Genomic DNA, 19,483 nt, shown 5'->3' with positions numbered 1-19,483 from the left:
CACAATGGAATACTAGTCAGAAAGAAAAATGAACAAACTCCTGGTATATAAAAAACATGGACGGCCCTCAAAAAGCTTAAGCTAAGCAAAAAAAAGAAAAAATCATACAAAAAGAGCATATACTATAGATTTTATTTTTATGAAGTTCTAAGGACTGAAGGGAAATAGAAACAAATGGAAAATCAAATCTAAGGAATGAAGAGCACAAGGCATAGTAAATTTATGTGTAAAAATAAAAGGCGGTGATTTTTATTTCTTATATTCTTTAAAGGGCACCCAGTTGTTTAAAGCAAAAATATAATAATAATAACATTGTGTCATGGAGTTTATAACACGTATAAGTAAAATATATGACAACAATAGCACAAAGGTTGCGGGGCTGGTAAAAACAATTACACTGTTTTGTTTTTACATTTTATGTCAATTGGTACAATATTACTTCTAAACAGACTATGGAAAGTTAAAAATACATATTTTACTCTCTAGAGCAGCCACAAAGAAAATAATACTAAGAAGAATAGCCAAAAAGCCAACTGAGGAAACAGACTGGAACATTAAAAAATATTTAATCATTGTAAAACAAGGCAAGAAAACAGAAATAAACAAAACCCACAAACGCACATAAAAAATAGCAACATGATAGACTCAAACTCAACTACATCACTATTTACATTAAATGTAACTGACCAAACATCCAGTTAAAAGGCACAAATTGTCTGAATGGATAAAAATCTAGCCACAACTATATGCTGTCTAAGAGATGCTCTTTAAATGTAAAGACTCAGATAAGTTGTCAGATATATGGAACATTGGCCAAGAGAGACGTGAAAATAGCAATGTCGAAGAATGCAAGGTCAATACACAAAATCAACTTTATAGTAACAGCAAACAATTGAAAAATGAAATTTAAAAACAATTCTCTTTAGGAAACATGTAAAAACATAAGCATTTAGGCATAAATATAACAAAGAATGTTAAAGGAATTTGCATTGAAAATCACCAAACATGGTGAGATAAATTAAAGAAGATCTAAATGGATGGAGAGCTATACAATGTTCATGGATTGAAAATTCAATATTCTTAAGATGCAATTCTTGTCAATTTGATGTATATATCCAAAGTAAACCCAATCAAAATGCCAATGGTCAATTTTTTTAGAAGTTGACAATTTAATTCTAAAATTTACATGGCAGTACAAAGGACTTAGAGATCTAAAACAAGTATGAAAAACGACAAAGTTGGAGGACTCACGCTATCCCTGATTTAAAGACTTACTGAAAAGGTACAATAAGACCAGTGTGAGATGGCATAAGAATAGACATATGGAACCATGAAACAGAATTGAGAGTTTAGAGATAGATCCACACATCTCTAGTTAGCGGACTTTTGATAAAGGTATCCAGGCAATTCAATGGGGGAAAGGAAGAATTCAACAGATGACACTGAAGCAATTAGATCACTGTATGGGGACAACTGAACTTCAGCCCTTACCTCAAAACACACAAAAATTCAATTGCTACCAGATCAAAGACCTAAATGTAAATGCCAACTCTAAAGCTCTCAGCTTCTGGAAGAAAACATATGAGAAAATCTTCATGGTCTTGAGGTGGGCAAAGATTTCTTTCCGAAGTAGAATCTTATATCCATATCTATCTATCTGTCTATCTATCTATCTATCTATCTATCTACCTACCTATCATCTATCTATGTACCTTTCCATCTCTATATATTTCCTGTAACTCAAAAATTAAAAGAAAATACCCAAAAAGATGAGCAAAAGATTTGAAAAGACACTTCATAACAGAAGATATGTAAGTGACCAACAAGCTTGCGAAAAGGTGTTCAACACTGTCTGTCATCAGGGAAATTCAAATTACAATATTCTATCTCACACCCACTAAAACAGCTAACATTAAAAAACCTGTCGACACAAAATGTCGAAAACTATGTGAGGCGATGGAAACTGCCCTACTTTGCTGGTGGGCGTGTAAAATGTGATGAGCACCTTGGAAAAGTCTTTGGCGTTTCTTATAAAATTAGCTATCCACTTGCTCTGTGACCCAGCACTTCTGCTCCACCGCCAGCCTCGTGGATGGAAGAGGAGATGGTGAACAGGGAAATGAGAGAGGAGGAAACAAGATTGTCTCATATTGTGGATGCGATCCGATAATGCTTTAACCTGCTTAGCAAGCTTGTTATGGTGGCCGCTGCTGCTATTTTTACCAATCTGCGAGATCCTTCAAGGTGGAAATGGTTCTGAATCATTCCTAGCCTCCAGCACAAGACCTGAGGACATTCAAAATGTGTTTCATTAAATGGCTGAGTTGGGATGAGTGAATGAACTAAAGGAATGAATGAAAATTGATGAACCCAAACCCATAATTAAAAGAAAGCAGTTAAGCTCCAAATGATAAGACACTATTACTGTGATCAGGCAGTTAGAGAAGGGAGATGGGCTGGAGAAGTCTGGTAAGGCTTCCTAGAGGAGGTAAACTCTGGAGTGGTTCTCCAAAGAAAGGTCAGAAGCCGAAAAGACTGCGCCGGAGGAGAGGATTCATCTGAGGAGGAGAAGACTCTGGAGCCTGGCTGGAGCCACGTTGTGCTCTGTGTTAGCAGTCACCCGTGGGGACAGGGGACATAGAAGACTGCTGATGACAGCCATGCCAGAGGAAGGCCTCCTCAGCCCTGCACCTGGCACTCAGCTGGGGGGCACTCCAGCAGCGCCTGGCGGAACCGTGCCCTCTAGGGCTCTCTAGGTGGCGGCTTGAGGGTGTCTGTTCCCGCCGGGCTCCCCTCCTCTGGCCAGGTGGAGTGGCTGACCTACATTCGGCCACTTTCTGAGTGCCTTTGGCTGCCCTCCCAGCAAGCCGCTGATGGAGGCGCTCGTTCCAGAGGTGATCCGCCAGTGCTTGGGTGTGGGGAGGATGTGGAGCAGGACCAGAGCCGGCCTGAGCACCCACCTCAAATTTAAACTGGCTGCACTGATTTGTTGAACCCTGGAAAAAATCCTACTTTTTATACTAAATCACAAACCTAACCTAGATCATTTTTAAAACACCAATGAACCATTTCAAACAAGAAACTTAGATTTTTCCAGAAATAGTGACCTAGAATGGTGGTCTTCAAACATTAATGAAGATCAGATTCACCTGGAGGACCTGTTAGACCACGTGCTGCTTCCTCTCCCAGGTTCCCCTCCTGCAGGTCCGGGGCGAGGCCTGAGAACTTGCATTTCTCAGGAGCTCCCAAGTGCTGCTGAAGCAGCTGGTCCAGGCATCACACTGGGGAGCTGCTAACCCAGTGTTGTCTAGGAGCATCAAATAGTCTCCCAGCCTGAACGACACAGCTTCTTTTTTTGGTTCTTAAATCTCTGATTCAGACTTCTCAAGTGTCCATCTCTAATGCTATGGTTCTTAATCTTCTTGGTTGTTTAAGAGTCCCCTTGAAAATCTGGTGTTAAAAATCATGTGAGCCATTTCCGCAGGAAAATGCATGTGCACAGCTACACATAGACTCCTACCTGCACTGTGCTGGGGTCGAGCCCAGACCACACGGCTTCAGTTGGTTCACGCTCATCCCTGGACCCCAGGTTAACATGATGACAGGATGCACCTGCAGTCAAGAGCAGGGTTTCAACACCCTCTGGTCCAGCTCTGTGTCTTTGAGCTAACTGCATACCCTCTCTGGGACTAGGAAACGAGGTTCATCAAAACTTCTTTTGGTTACTGCCAGGGGATGGGTCTTTCTTGGGACGTGGAGACTTTCGATTTGACATTATTTTTTATTATTTCTAATTTTGGCCAGGTGTAAATTAAAACATAAACATACCACACACTTTTGCCTTTGTTTTCTGAATGTGTGCACACAATCTTTTTCATGAAATCCAAATCAATAGCCAATTAAAAACTTTAACAGCATTGTGTGGTGCACGCAAGTGAAATTTTAAAAATCTGCAGCCGTGTTAGTTTCTAGTTCCCACGTATGTGACCATGAAATCACACTAAAATGGCCAATACCTCAGGTGAAGGAAATGTGTGAATGTTACACACGAGCCATCCTCCCTGAGCGGTTTGAGACGTAGTGGGGAATGTATGTTAATGAACTTTGAAGATGCATCGTCTGCATTTCAAGGTTACTTTTATTGGTATGGCCATCATGGCAACACCAATGGGGGTTTCCTAAAAACTCCTTTCTCTCTGCCAGTAGCTGAAGCCGACTCCCCTCGTACCTGGGGCAGGTAGGAGGCCCTTTCTAGAAAGAAGCTCAAGCTTTAACATCCAAATCCCAGTGTGAGTGTATGTGTGTGTGTGTGCCTGTACAGGCATGTGTGTGTGTGCGGCCTTTAATTTATGATCCCCATTCCTCTCCCTCTCTCCAAACACACACACACACACACACACTAGCAAGGAAATAAAATGAAAACAAATGGCGCATAAAAGCCAGGAGCTGGCCTTTGCTTGGCCAGCAGGCCCTGTCCCGCGCTGGCCCTCTTGCTCTGCCTTCCCACAGTTATCGACAGCTCCAGAGTTTCTCAGCGAGCACATCGCCATGGCCCCAGTGATCAGCCAACGCTTGCCCGGCAGTGCAATTAGTGTCCACCTCACGCAACAAGTAGGCTCTAATGGGCTGCAGGTCCCCTGCCCTGAAGCTGTCGCCTCCTGCCGCAGTGCCATCCTCAGTCAAGCTGCCTCACTCAGGCTCCCGGCTGTCCTCACCTGATGCCGCCCAGGCTCGGCTGAGTCTGGGAGGCAGATGGAGCCTTGGCCTGAGAGCCAGGACACCAGCCCCAGGCGCACTCTGCCTCACTCAGGGCATTAGGTCATGTCCCTTCCCATCTCTAGGCCTCAGTATCCCCATGTATAAAATGTGAACAGTTGCGTTAAAACTTGGGGAGCCAGGGGCCCCTTTGAGAATCTAATGAAGGAGTAGGTTTTTCTCCCCAGGAAAATACACATAAACATACGTGCATAAATAACGCACATTTAATTTTAGGGTTTAGAAATCTTCCAGAACCCACCCATAAACTCCAGGGTAGGCCTGAGCTTTCTTCCAGCACTAACACCTGCATAAGGTGATGACAAACTCTTGTCTGCCTCTGCCCCCCGTCCCTCTATGCCTCTCTTTCTCTCCCTCAATGTGGTTATATGGATCAAAAGAAGCAATGAATGGAGAAACTCTTCAAAAACTGTAAAGTGCTGTGCACATGTGAGAGGGGGTTCTTAATATCAACATGTAGGCTGCGCTAGGCCTCCTTGTTGACTCCATGGTGATAATAACTACCATTTATTAAGCACTACCTAGTGCCAAGTGAGGTACTGAGAGCTGTCCATGCATTGTCTCACTTAATCTTCAAAATAATCCCCTGAGGTGTGTGCTCCTATTACCCCCATTTTGCAGACAAGAAAACTAATCACAAAGCGTTTAATTACCTTGCCCAAGATCACAAAGTCAGTAAGTGGCAAAGAAAAGATAAGTTTTGATTGAGATAAAATAGCCAGATAATGAGATGCCCAGGTTGTCTGTCACCGCAATGACCTTCAGCTACTGAAAGAAGCATTGAAAGTGATCCCTGGACTGAAAGAGCAGGGCATCCACTCAAGGACAGGCAGGCAGACACGCACACACACGCACACATGGACTGAAGAACCCAAGTTAGACCAGTATAGGTGGACGCGGCAGTCAGAGAGGTCTGGGCTGAGGTGCCTGGAGGGACGAGGCAAAGAAGTGAATCGGGGCACTTCCTGGTGGAGGTGAAGGTGGGTTATGCTTGAAAAAAGGGAAAGATCAACAGACAGTGAAAGAGGAAGAGGGCATCTTCCAGGCAGGAGGAAGAGCTGTGCAAGCATAGAGGGGCAGAGGGAGCCTGGGGCCCTCCTGGTGCAGCACACATTTAGTGAGCACCTACTCTGTGCAGTCTGCTGCAGTGTGAGGGTTCCTGCCCGCCAGCCGCTCGCCATCTAGTAGGGTGACAAGAGGGATGCAGTGATGGCAGTCCACAGGACTCAGGCAGCCACAGGCTTTGTCGAGAACCCATGGTCATGGTGTAGCCACCAAGACATGGCTTCAGAGTCAAAAGGTCCTGGGTTTGAATCCCAGCTCCGCCACTTACTGACTGTCAGGTGAACTTGTTATTTAACCACTCCAGCCTCAATTTTCTCATCTGTGAAACAGGCATAATCCTAGAATCTGCCTTGAAGACTTGATGAAAAGTGTTAAATGAGATAACGCACCCCCAGGGCTTAGACCACTGCTGACCGAGAATAACCACTAAACGGCGAAGCCCGCTGCTGCTCTCCTCACTCCCAACTCTGGTCAAGTAATTTGCACAAGGCCTGGCACCTCCTGGGTGTTCAAGTGTTAGCGTCCCCTCCCTTGGGTCCTCTCTGTGTGCCTGCTCATTCAACACATGCAAAAATGTGTTATAATTTCAGAGAGGGAACGGAATGTTTCCCCTTGTTCCACTGACTGATGTCCAGGGAGTGACTCGCACAGTGCTCTGGGAGAGGGCAATGTGCTGAGAAACCGCACAGATTCTGAGAACCGGGCGCCCATCGATGACAACCAGCGGCTCTGACAGGTGAAATCGAACACTTAGAACATTTCGCCTGATTCCTTTCAAACACATGGAGAGAGACAGCCCCCATCTCAGCTTTGTCCTTAATTGGTCACATTTTGAAGCATGCTGCTTCCTTGAGAACCCAGAGTTAATAAACAGCCAAGTCAGAGCCCTCACTCTATCGAAAAGCAGTTTACAGGAAGGAGATTTGCTGGGTGCCAGCAATCATCCACCGGGGTTTTAGAGCAAATTACCCATCCATCAATTTCCCCTCTCCTGGGAGGGATGGTTTCAGGCCAAAGGATCCTTGCTAGAAGCAAGATGAATAAATAGAAATTCAAGTTTATCCCTAAGGCACCTCAAACCCAACATGCCCTCAGCTGTTCCCCTTTCTTTGCCCTCCCCCCAAAGCCAGTCCTCCTGCCTTGGCTGGCACAGAACTTAGAGACTAGGCATCCTCTTCACTGTCTCCCCCACATGCCACCTTTAATCAATCACCAAATCTTGTGATTCTTCTTCCAAGGAGTCTCCCCACCCCCACTCCCACTGCCCCAGGCTTGTTGGGTCTGTGCGGCTGACTGCTGACGGGCCACCTGCCATTGTCTCCCAACTGCTCCCCTGCCACCCCCTCAGTCCCTTTCAGGCTACTCTCCACGTGGTAGCAAAGGAGAACCTTCTAAAATGCAAAGTCAGTCCCATCACGCTCCTGATTAAGACTTTCCAAAGGCTCCCCGTTAAGTTCAGGATAAAGTCTCAGCTTCATATGATGGCGAGGAAGGCACTTCAAGATTCCAAGGCTGCCCACCTGCCCGCCTTCTTGCTCCCTCCTTCCCACACAGGGTGCGTGCTTTAGCAAGATCAAAGGCCCTAAAGACTCCTGGTTCTGCCCAGCTATGCACATGTTGCCTCCAATCCCAGGATGCCCTCCCTTCCTTATGGGCCTGGAATCTTCCTTTCTTCCCTGCCTGTGAAGCTCAGCTCCAACGTTGCTACCTCTGTGAAGTTCTACTCCAACAGTCACCTGTCACAGAAACAAAGTTATACTTCAATTGTTGAAGGCATCTCACTGTCTTAAAATTCCCTACATTCAAGTCTGTTGTCCATTTTAAACTGGGAACAAGTTGATGTCAGGGTCTTTGCACCTTTATATCCAGAATGCCAAGCCCAATAGGCCTCACATGGGTGATTTTATTTCACCATCACAGTATTCATATTAGGTGGGTACTGTTACTGTTCCCATTTTAGAGAAGGAAACTGAGCTCAGAGAGGTTAAGCAGCCTATCCAAGATCAGACAGGCAGTAAGTATCAAAGACAAGCCTGAACTCAGGTCTAAGTGACAGGAAAGGGCTCAATAAATAGCAATTTCTCTATTGAATGCTGATCACGTGCTCATGCTCTCAAATCACCCCACACACACATCCTGAAAATACATTTAGAATAAAAACTTAGAGGATTCTAATGAAAATGTTCAGGCGTATAATTATTGTATTAAAGGAGTCCTACCTATACGACCTCTTTCAAAACAAAATTCGCTTGAAAATGTAGTTACCCAAAGAGCCTGAATTTAGAGAACACGGCATTCCCGCCAACTCTGATCATTTACTTGTTGTACAAATTTCCTCAAGCAAAAAGCTTCAGGTACCAGCAGCTGGTGCTCATTGACATGGCAGGTACCAAGGGGCTATGAGGGGACAGTGACAGTGTTTGCTTAAATAGTAACAGTAATAATAATAAGGTTCATTCATTGACCATAGGTGATGTCCTGGGCACTGTGCTAAGCACTTGGCCTGCACACTGCCGGCAAGCAGCAGAGCTGGAACTTAACCCCACAGCCCCCCGAGGCCAGAGCACATGCTCGGGGCACTATTAGACCACAGCTACGCACGGCTACTTGTCATGGTCTGCTGAGATTGGCCCAGGTTCGGGATCTGGCAAGGACCACCAAGGTGGAGCTGCTGTGGTCTGGATGTTCTGCCCAGTGCCGTGTGGTCAACGTGTTATATGCACGTGGGGCTGTGAAGACCACCACCACCAGAGAGCAGGAATCCAACTGCCCAGGCGAGTGTGAGGTCTCTTCTCCCATGCTAAAAACTTCACCCCAAGTCCACCGAGGAGGATTAAGATCTCCCCAGAGCCCTCAAAAAGGTAGGAGCAACAAAGAAGTCAGGGGAAAGGAAGCCCCTGCATTCTTGACCAAAACAAACTATCCCAGCACTTCTCCCAGCCTGGCACCGGAAGAGTCAACCTGGGGCTGCCTGCATGATGAATGGCGATAATACTGTCTACGTAATGGGTTTCCTATTTAAATTTTGTGAGGATTTAATCAGTTGGGCGCAGCTGTGCAAGATGCACCATAAACTATGTTGAAAAATATGTAGACATATACATTTATCTGCTACAAATTAAGCTCACTTAGAGGTGGTCTTAATGGCCCATGTAGCCATCATTACAAGCATAAATTCTAAACTGTCTGTTTCCAGTGAATTTGCTTTGAGAAAAAAAATTAATGCTCATCCGTAGCAGAGCACAGTAATAAATGAAAGCACCCTTAATCTGCAAAGCGCTAATAGCCCGGCCATTTTTCATTAGGAGCCCACGCTGGATCACGTATGGCAGGGCGGCTTCATGAGGAATCCCATCGCCAAGCCGGGGAGGGGTGGGGCTGGCTTTCTGGATGCCTGTCCTGTGTGCTCTGCTGATCTGGTCAGAGGAAAGCTGAAGGCTGCTTCCAGAGAGAGGTGGCCAGCCCCAGGCCCTTCAGTGTTGCCTGCATCCTTTCTTCCAGATGCCCACAATGCACTTCGCTCTGGCTATCAGGGCAAAACTTCCTCAGCACACAGACAGCCCGACAGGGAGCACCACCTTGGTGCGAAGGAGAGCTCACAGCAAATGGCAATTCTCCCACTTCCTCTTAGGTCCCAGCACTGGAAACGGGGCAAGGTGGCTGGGTTTGAGTCCCAGCCTGCTGCACTGGCACAGCCCGATCCTTTCAACTCCCTTCTCCTCATAGGAACCAAGAGCTGCCAGTTTGCAAGACATTCTCTCCTCACATCTCAGTTGATCCTTACCTTCTAACAACCCTAGGAGGTAGGTACAATTATTCCCTCCACTTTGAATATGGGGACAGGGCCTGGACAAGGGTAAAGCAAGAGAGGCAACCAGGTGCAAAATTTAAGGAAGCACTTACTCTCAGAGCCCAGCAAGTGCCACGTCTACATTTGCATGACTCTGACATTGAACGCCTCCTTAAGCTTTGCTCCTTAAGCGCCTCTCTTGCCTCACCCTAGTCCCAACCCTGGATGGGGACTTCAAGGCACCGAGAAGTTGTGTAACTTGCCCAAGGATGCACAGGTGCTAAGAGAGAGCTAGAGTCCATTCATAACCAGCTAGCTCCAGATTCCATGATCTTTTCCGTGTGCCATGATGATGCCCATTTGAACTGAGAAGCTTGGTTTCATTCAGCCCAGGATGGACACTTACTCGGAGCCAAGCTGTAGAATAGATGCTTTCACATATTTTGTCTTGTCTCATTTTCTTCTAAGCACATTTTACTTGCAGAAATAATCTTATCAATTCATTTTTTTTATTTGTTTCTGGTCTGTATGCCCCACTACAATATTGATCACTTTATCTCTAGTGGTTAGAAAAATGTACTTGACACATAGTAGGTGTTCCATCAATATTTCTAGAACAAATTATCTTATTCAACAAAGATTTAAAGGAGAAGTGTGTGAAACTAATGTGAATATCCTCATGCTTGGTCCCAGGCACTTAAAAGGTGGGATAGAACCATCTAGAAGGATGGGTTTACTTCCTTTCCTCTAAATTCCAGGTATTCCCACAACTCGAGCATCCTGGGAGAAGGAATTGGTGTTGGAAAATACAACCAGATAGCAATTAAAATCTGGGTTGGTTTAGTCTGGTCCTTTTCCAGCAACCAGAATTGCAGAAATACGTTCACCAACATGTCTGATGGTAAAAGTTGGGGTTGCACTAAGTGGTAGAAGGATTAAAATGCTGAAAATCAGAATCTTTTAAAAAAAGATTAGCCTGTTGAAACCTGACAGTGGCGCAGACCCCAGCACTGCACTCCCAGGCGTGTCTCGAGAACATGCTGGACAGCTCCTTCCAGCCCCCGGAGGCGGCTCCCAGAGCTGTTGCCCTCTGTGTCCCACCAGTCCTCCCAGCCTCCCTTTGTGAGATGAGTCTTTAAATGGGGAGACAAGTTATCTCCCCTCCAAGCCACCCTAGGAAGCCTCCAGCATGGCTCGCACATTGCCATAGAAAGCACCAGGGGAGGAGAATAAATCTTTACAGATCTGGCCTGCAGTTCTGCACAATTTAACAATTGGCAAGGTTGTGGAAACAGGCCAGGGTTGTTAGGATCATTGCCATTGAAACAGATGATGAAACCAGGAGCAGCCGAAAGAGACTCTTGTCCCCCGTGCTGAGTGTCTGAGAGAGGCGATCATGGGAAACTGCACTTACCCCACCCCTGGGAGGGGCCAGCAGGCAGAGTCCACACAGGACAGTTTCAGTGGGCACTGGACAGACTCAGGGAGTGGGTGGCCAAGTACAATACTGGGGTTCACATGCATAGAAGGCCAGGCTGAATCCCTGACAGATTGCAATGATAACATATTTAAAGCTAAATATATGACCAGACACTACATTTATAAATATTTTTGCAGCAAATAGGGTGGAACTCAGATCTGAACCCATGCCCGATGCCAGACAAAGCTAGGGGCCTCTCATCTGCACTAAGAGCTTTAAGCCAGCTTCCCTCTGCCTGTGGAATGCCGGTCCCCACCCCAACCTCATTCAGCTGCAGTCACTTCCTCTAGGATGCTCTCTCTGATGACTTATCCTGCCCCAGACTGTTTAGAAGTCACTGGTGGGATTTTCAGAGTTCCTGCAAGGTACAACTCTGCCCCCATTTCAGCCCTTCTTGCACTCGGTCTGCTGCTCATGCAGCCCAGGAGGGGAGAGGCCACAGGGGTTCACCTGCTGCCTCTGCTCATCTCTCAACCCAGACAGAAGCACTGGGTAATGCTCATAATGAATCAGTCTATAATGGTCTACCCCAGAGTGTCCCAAACTGTAAGGTGCATAGAATCACAGGTAGGTTGGGGGTGGAGGTTCCACTGAACCTGGGCCAGCGTAGCCCCACTGTGACACACCCGGCTCTGGAGGCCAGCCTGTGTAGTTTGTGTACTGACTGCCCCCTACAACCTGTGGGGCCTTGAGCAAGTTACCCCACCTCCCTGTGCCTCAGATGCACCACCTTTACCATGGAGATGATTCTAACATTCCCCTCATGGTGTGGTGAGGGCTGGCCAGGAAAACACGTATTCTGTTTGCATCCTAAGCGCCGGGTCAACATCAGTTGTTCTTACTTGTTACTTAATGCACAAGTGGAGACACGTCTCGGCTGGGCCTTGACCCGGAAGAATAATTTCAAGCAGCGCTCGAAGTCCACACTGGAGACACTGGAGGCCAAGAGAGAGCTACCACCCAGGTGTTATGATTTAATTTGCAGAGTCATCTGCCTATAATAACGTTTTAAACAAGATACTTGTCCACACGTTGACACATAGTGATGTAAATTCAAGCCATAAATCTCTCCCTAACGGCCAGGTGCCAGTGAGGCTCTGGGCGCCTGACTCGCAGGGCAGGTCACCTTGTCTGGCTTGGACCTGGCCTCGCCCTCTGTGGAGGCCCCAGAATCTCAGCCTCCCCTGGGGCCAGCACTTTTCACACGGCTCCATCTCTCCCTCAAGGGCTTGTTTCCTGACTTTAGCAGAATCGTGGAGCTGAGTGTTGCCAGATGGAAGAAGGTCCATTCCAACCTCACGCCAGGTAGACAATGGCAGGTGCAAGATTGTGATTCATAAGAAATATATGTTTGGTCATTCCAATGGCCAAATACAGTTCTCATACACGTTTGGTCTTTGTCCACGCTTCCTGGCTCAGAGCTCGCCAAACCCTTGGAATTTCCTGAGCAATAAAAGCACGAAGAGCATCTTCTGTTACAATATTTGGTCTCTTGTTCCCAGTTCCTAAAATTGCTTCATAGGCATAAAAGTGAAATGGATGTCTTGTTGTGCATAACCCATTCCACCACAACTGAGTTTATGTAAATGAGCTGACTTTTGGAAAGCCCCTAAGGATGAGGGCTGGTTGCCAGGGGAACCAACCAGGAATAGAGGAGTAGAACTTTTGGTCCCACCCCCTGATTTCCACGGAGGGGAGAAGGGCTGGAGGTTGAATCAATCACCAATGGCCAATGATTTAATCAATCATGCTTATGTGACGAAGCCTCGATAAAAACTCAGGAGGGGGTTCAGAGAGCTTCCAGGTTGGGGAATAATTGGCTTTCACATGCCAGTATACTGACCCCAAACTCCATGAGGACAGAAGCTGCTTTTTTGGGACCTCACCCTATGTATCTCTTCATCTGGCTGTCGGTTTGTATTGTTTAATACCGTTTGCAATAAACTGTGAGTAAACTAGATTCTTGAGTTCTGTGAGCTATTCTAGCTCATTAACGGAACTCAAAGAAGAGATTGTAGGAACCTCTGATTTATAGCCCGTTGGTCAGAAGCACAGGTAACAACCTGGACTTGCGATTGGCATCTGAATTGGGGAGAGGGTGGTCTTGTGGGACTGAGCCCTTAACCTGTGGAATCTGATGCCGTGTCAGGATAGGGAGTGTCAGAATTGAGTTGAATTGTAGAACACTCAGCTGCTGTCACAGAATTGCTTGCTGGTGTTGGGGGAAAGCCCACCCCTCCCTGTCTGAATTGGTGACCAGAACCTTTAGCAGTTCACAACAAAGCAGAATGGATGAGTCCTTCCTGAAGAGAAGCAGTTACGTTGCTTCTGGGTCGATATAATTGAGTCAGTCCTGGCTAATAAAGTGTGTCCTGTCTGGCCTTAAGAAATTTTCTTTCCTCTACACTCCAGGGAGAGAACCCTGGTACTCACCACTATTCCCCTCGTTCTCAAGACAGGGTCTTCTCCCAGGCTGTTCCCTCCGTCTGCACGGCTCCTTGGTCCCATGCATAGCGTGTTCGTTCTGAGAGGTCTCACCTGAAATAATCCCTTCCTAGACAGGTTTGACCTGTGTACCCTGCCATCATTCTCTCTCCGAACACCTGTTTGTTTCCTGCATAGCACTTGCCAGTATTTCTAATTGCATATTTTTCTTTGTTTGCTTCCATTTTGTCTGCCTCCCCTGCTAGACTGTAAGTGCCACGAGGGCAGGGCCATGTCCATTTTACTTTCTACTCCGTCCCGGCACCCAGCCCACAGTCATGATGACTAACACATGTTGATGACTCACTCTACAACCATACTTTTCTAAGAGATTTCCCCTGCTTCATCTCCTCCTTTCCTCACACCCCTCAATGAGGTAGGTTGTATTATTAGACTAATTTTTATGGATGAAGAAACTGAACAATAGTGATATTCAGTAACTTATTCAGGGTAACCTAGGAAGTAGGGGACCCACGAGCTGACATCAGAGTTGGTCCTCATAGTACAGGAAACCATGCCATCTGTCATGTCATAGATGCTCAAAAAGAATCTGCTGACTGAGTGAATGATTAGAAGAACTCAGTTCAATACAACCCAGTTGGAACCTGTCCAACTCAGTTAATTCACTTCAACCAATGCTCACTGGGTACTTTGCAGTGCTCACTGGGTATTTCACAGTGCTCACTGGGTACTTAGCAGTGCTCACTCGGTATTTCGCAGTATACTAGGGGCTGTGAAGGCCTTACCCTCAGGGATGGTAACGGTGGCTGTGGCGAGAGAAGCCCTTATGTGAATGATTCAGTCCACTTTCTCTGGTTCTCTGTCACCCGCCTGCTCAGCTCATCAGGGAACTTGAGTCTCATGAGTCTGAGATGCACACAGCATTCCAGGGTCCTGGCTTCCACCTCACTATATCCATTTATAGATATAGACTCCAAGGTCCAGAGAAACCAAGTAACTTGCCCAAGGGCACATAGCTAAGAAGGGCCAGAAAGAGGATTTGAATCCCCCCAGACTGGCTCTGGAGCACCCATTACACTACACAGTCTCACAGTTAAAAACAAAAGATTTTTTAAGTCTTTTAGGATGCACCAGATTAATTCAGCCTGAGCTTTCTCACAGGCAGCTGAAGACACAGTCAGCTGCAGGCAGGCAATGACGTGTCTGCAGCGGTATAGCCAGGGAGGGGCTAAGCCAGGGACCTCAGGCCAGCACAGTGCCCAACTAGCTTCCACATACGTGCATCTCCATGGCCAAGATCCTGCCTCTAGTAGAACAAGATGTCAGGGATCAGAAAAAAACAAATGTCCCATTGAATACTTCAAAAACGATGAGACCTGTGCAGGCAAGAGACGTGAGTTCAAGTTTGGCATCTTTTTCTGGAAATTCTCTCCAACAGACTTAGTTCAGCCCTGAAGCCAGTTACCAGAGGTACCAGGTGCAAAGCATCAGTTTCCAAACTTCAGCCATTCCTATTGCTACCTTCCAAGAGCTTTGTCACAACCACGGACCACCTACATTGCTAATTACTTAATGCTTTAAATAAACTTACTTGGAAAAAAACAAATAAAATTATTTTTAAACTTATGAAAAATAAAGTTATTTAAAAACAGTCATTAAAAAACTCTAAGTGGAAAATGAGTAATGTTAGGTGGTAACAATAAAAATGAGCACAATGAAAACAAGACAATGTTATTAAATTCAAAACGGACATTGTTGCCTAACCTCATCCTGAGGTGTGCTCTGTGCTGGTTATAAAGTGAGTGAAACAGTGACACAGAGGCGCACAAGGCGCACGGGTACCAGACCAAGCCTTTCTCCTGGATGGAATCAAGAATAAGGCAAAATAAAGTTGAAAAGGGAATCATTTTCTCTCTAGATGAATCAATATTATTTAATGCCATTTGATGTCGTGGGCCACCCAAACCCTCTGTGGGCACCATCAGTAGAACACATGGCACACTCTGGGAGACACTGCAGTGGGGGAGGAAAGTGCACTGCCTCAGGTCCTTTCTCTGCCCCCTGCTAGCTTTAGGTGACTCACTTGTTTTCTTCGGTCCTCAGTTTTCCCCCTGCAAAACGTGAAGTTAGACTAGAATTCAGTTCCCAGGTGAGCTCTCTTGCCTTCTGAGGCTCAGCTTCTGCAACTCAACTCAAGGCGAATGATGCGACTTTGAGCAAGCCGCTGCACACAGAGGCATGGCTGTGCCTGTCAGAGCAGCTCAGAAACACCGATTCCACACAGGGCTCATTCCTGGGCCGAAATCAAGTTTCATGACTTCCTGGAAAGGCTTCCTCCATTGGTAAAGGCCGTTCAGACATGTGAAGAAGAGCTGGGGGCTTGGGCAAGAGGAGGACTCAGTAAATAAAAGCCTATTTGATCCTACAAAACCAGCCTTAGTGGGCAATTGGAGTGGCTCGCTTTGTTTAGAATATTCTGTAACCAGTAGGATTATCTGTGATGATAAAATTCATACCTCCTAGCCTTCAAATAAAGATGTCCCTGGGAGGTTATTGATGGCATCATTGTTGTTGAAAAGAGACAGGAAGAGTGGCCGGGTGATCCCATTGTGTATGGAATAAAAGGGCTGAGGAAACAGATCTATTTTCGTATTAGCTAACCGCAGACCATTGCACCCCGAGATCGACTCATTCTTGGGCCATGACGGCTCCCCTCCAGGAAGCCAGGATGTGCTTCCAGCAAACAAGCTCAGGCCTGGACACCCTCAGGGCGAGGGCCTGATTTAGGGGCACAAAGAAATGCAGGCACCGTGTGCTCCTACGACTGCCAGGCACGCATGCTCCACACACCTGGGCCCACGGCTTCTCCAGCTGCAGCAGCAGATGGCCCCCCACCACCTTCTCTGCCCATCACATTGTCTCTGGTCACCCCTGGAGGCACAGTAAACTAGAGGACAACACTCGGCCCTGCCCAAGGTTGAGGAATAGCTTGGGAGCCACAAAACCGACAGCTTCATTCCGTGGGACTAAGCATTAATTCCTTGTGTTTTCCAAATTCTGCACGAGGACCACAGGGTGCAGCCAGGAAGTGCCAGAGCCAGGCTGACTGGCCACAGTCTGGGGTCTTAACCGCGCTGTGCAAGCCTCTGACCACGGCAGGCAGCCACCGTGGGGGCCGAGAGCTGCGCTCTGGAAGGCCGGCAACCTTGGGTTTGACTGAGAGTTGTGCCACTAAGTCCGTCAGCAAGCCTCAGTTTTCTCATCTGTAAAATAGGGGTCGTGACATTCAGTACCTCGCAGAGTGTGAGGAATAAATGAGGTGAAACCTGTTCTGCCCTCAGCACGGAGCCTGGCATGTGGGAAATGCTCAGTAGAGGCCAGCGAATGGTACTGCACATGAGTTCAGCAGCGACAGCTTCTCCCTCTCCTGCTGACTCCAGGCCTGGCTGGCTCTCACAGCTGCCACCACGGAAGTCCCACATTCTCCTCCAAGCCTCTTCCAACCTCGCCTTGAGAGTCCTGGAGATCAGAGAGTCCTGGAAATGACAACAGCATCCCTCTGGTCGGTTTGCAGATGAGGCTGGAAAGGACCAAGACTTGCCCAACCTCACGAGGAAATGGCAGAACCAGGAATCCCAGGAGCCTGACACCTGGCTCAGGGCTGGGCTCACCACGCTCCTTCCACTGACCCGATTCTCACCTCACCCTGAGGCCCTGGGGGCTCCATCTTTCTCCAAAACTGGCTCCCCGGTGGAGCCAGGCTGGGCTGGGGAAGGGGAGCCTGGGCCCGCAACTCAGCCCAGTCACACAGCAGCTGCTTCCGGCACAGAAGCCGTTAAATCTGCCACATCCGCCCTCTGCACCAGCAGCAAACCGAGAGCTTCTCCCCTCCCCCACAGGCCTGGGCACCTCTCAAATCTCAGCCCTGCTGCTTCCTCACCCGAGCTGGCGTCCGTCACCTCACCCCTCTTGTGCCCTGTCCTTCCCCTCGCAGCAGCCAGCCCTCCCCCCTAGTCAGAGTTAGGCCAGACATAAAAGTCACTAAAAATAATTGACAGACTCACCACCTGCACAGGTAAGCGGGTGAGGCAGGGCTGAGGAAATGGGTGCTTCCCCACCCATGCCGGGTCTTTAAAGCGCCAATGGGCAGGGCCTGCCCCAGACCAGGAAGTCAGAAGCCGTGAGGTCCGGGCCAAGCTTGGCAAACCCTTCCAGGCTATTCTAACGCACCTTCGTGACTGAGAGCCACAGGTGAAAGCTTGGTTTTAGGGGAAGGAAGTGAACTTCTCCATGAGCCTTTGCCAGCCATGCGAGGCTGCAGAGGCCTCCAGGCCACCGGCCTGCGTCGGCATAGCAGTCATGACCCCAGGCTGCCTGGGCTCCGGTCCTGTTTGATCACTGACTCTATAGACATGTGACCTCTGGGGGAGGGTTTGAGCCTCTCTCCTCTGTACAGGGGACCGAGAGGGCACCAACATCACAGCGCTCTTGAAGGAGTGAAAGGAGGCGACGTTGTGAGAAGCCCCCAGGGCAGCCCCGGCCACACAGGAGATCCTCGATGGATGCGGCTCTCTCCGTCTCAGGGCGCTCCCCTGCCCTGCGCCATGTCCTTTCTCCAGCCCTGCTTTGGAATCAAACAGTATGAGGACACCCAAATGAGCTCACCAAGCTCCTGCCTCCACTTCTCCTCTCCGTGGACACGTGACGTGTCTACCGGTGAGCTCAGGAGATGCACGCAGGAGCTGAATGCCAAGGATGGTTCCAAGAGCATTGCTGTGGAAAACAAGGAGAAAAGCTTTCCATCTCTCAGCACTTGTTGGGGCAAAACCACAATGAGACCCTTACTATGTTTTGGTGACTCCAAATTTTGTTTGATGCTCTGGATTTGTTTTTTTAATATGTAGTAATGCTCCAGATTTTTCAAAAGTATGCAATTATGCAACGTGGATACAAACCATCATTTTTAAGAGCTCCAGGTGGTAGCCCTCACTGTAAACACAGTGATGAGCCTGCCTGTGTGGCCTCCGGCTGCAGCGGAATTGCTAGCAGGCAGGGTTTTCTTTCTTTGAGGGGCCCGGCCCCAGGAGCTGGCCCTCAGGACAACCTCGGGGGAGGAGGCTCGAGGCGCCGTGAGGTGAGGGCCTCTTTCTCCTGAGAGAACCCCTCCAGCCCTCTACAAAGGCAAGCTCACCTCAGAGTCTGGGTTTGAGCTTAGGACTTTAAGCACCAAGTCCGGCCCGCTTTTCTCATCCATGAAATGGGTGACATTTGAATAATGACATTGTCCTCACTGGGCTATTTGGGGAGTTAAGTGAGATAACATATGTAGGAAAACACTCGATTCGCTGCAGAAAATGGATCAGGCACAGCTTGAACAAGCTTGTTCTTTTCCTAAATCCTTCATCCTGAAAAACGCAAGCCAGCTCCTCCTGCCTCGACAGGGAAGCCCTGGATCTTTGGGAGCCTATTAGCTGAGCCAAGTGGAGAGTTAAACATTCAAACTGACAAGGGGGTGCGGAGCTATTTCAGAACACCCCACTGCCCGGCAGATGGTCCTGGGCCAGACGGCTCGGGAGGAAGGGCCGGGGGAGGCAGCCAGGTGTTGGTGGTGGCAGCCGCGATGTGAGAGGGAGAGTTCACTTGTCCACCTCCCGCCGCCCTCAGAGCCTCCTGCAGACGGATGCCACCCAGCCCCGCCAGATGTGCAGTCTGGGAAGGGGTCCAGGCACAGCCTTGGGAAAGGGGGCAATTAACCCCATGCCAGGGCCTGCTCTGGCGAAACAGGAAGTAGGTGAGTGTGTCCCCGTGCCTTTCGGCTCCCTGCTCACGGTCCTCACCATCCACCAGTGGCCGTCCGCCAGGCAGAGGTCGAGTCCCAACTCGGCATCTCCTGCCTCTCTCTCTCTTCAGCGCCACCCACCAGACTT

The 19,483-nt window shown here is 48.1% G+C and overlaps 1 long non-coding RNA gene across 1 annotated transcript; it reads right to left on the bottom strand.

Annotated features, from left to right (window-relative positions):
* Positions 1-250: 250 nt before the first annotated feature.
* Positions 251-18,066, bottom strand: LOC139042378 (uncharacterized). Its single transcript, XR_011499066.1, has 3 exons — positions 17,621-18,066; positions 13,545-17,092; positions 251-12,554 (listed from the first exon to the last, which is right to left on the bottom strand). It is a non-coding gene; the product is annotated as an uncharacterized lncRNA (long non-coding RNA).
* Positions 18,067-19,483: the final 1,417 nt, after the last annotated feature.

The sequence above is a fragment of the Equus asinus genome, chromosome 28, assembly GCF_041296235.1.
Source record: "Equus asinus isolate D_3611 breed Donkey chromosome 28, EquAss-T2T_v2, whole genome shotgun sequence".
Taxonomy (NCBI): Eukaryota; Metazoa; Chordata; class Mammalia; order Perissodactyla; family Equidae; genus Equus; species Equus asinus.
This window is presented reverse-complemented; position numbering and strand designations above follow the sequence as displayed.